The following is a 260-nucleotide window of genomic DNA, read 5'->3' as shown; positions in this document are numbered from 1 at the left end:
TGCTCTAATTTGATTCATCTCAGCACAAAAGGCAGTCTGTTCACTTGGTCGAATAGGAGATCAGGGAATGCTCTAACTGAGAAAAGGTTGGACAGAAGTTTATATAATGAGGAATGGCTCAATGCTTGGAGTCAAACCTCTTGTACTACCCTGCCTAGAATTTCCTCAGATCACCATCCTATTATGCTCACTTCAAACTCTTCAACAAGGAGAGCTTCTCCCTTTAGGTTTCATAAAATGTGGACTAAACATGAGGATTG

The sequence above is a fragment of the Lupinus angustifolius genome, unplaced genomic scaffold (genome assembly GCF_001865875.1).
Source record: "Lupinus angustifolius cultivar Tanjil unplaced genomic scaffold, LupAngTanjil_v1.0 Scaffold_419, whole genome shotgun sequence".
Classification (NCBI taxonomy): Eukaryota; Viridiplantae; Streptophyta; class Magnoliopsida; order Fabales; family Fabaceae; genus Lupinus; species Lupinus angustifolius.
The sequence above is the reverse complement of the archived record's forward strand: the minus strand, read 5'-3'. Positions refer to the sequence as shown.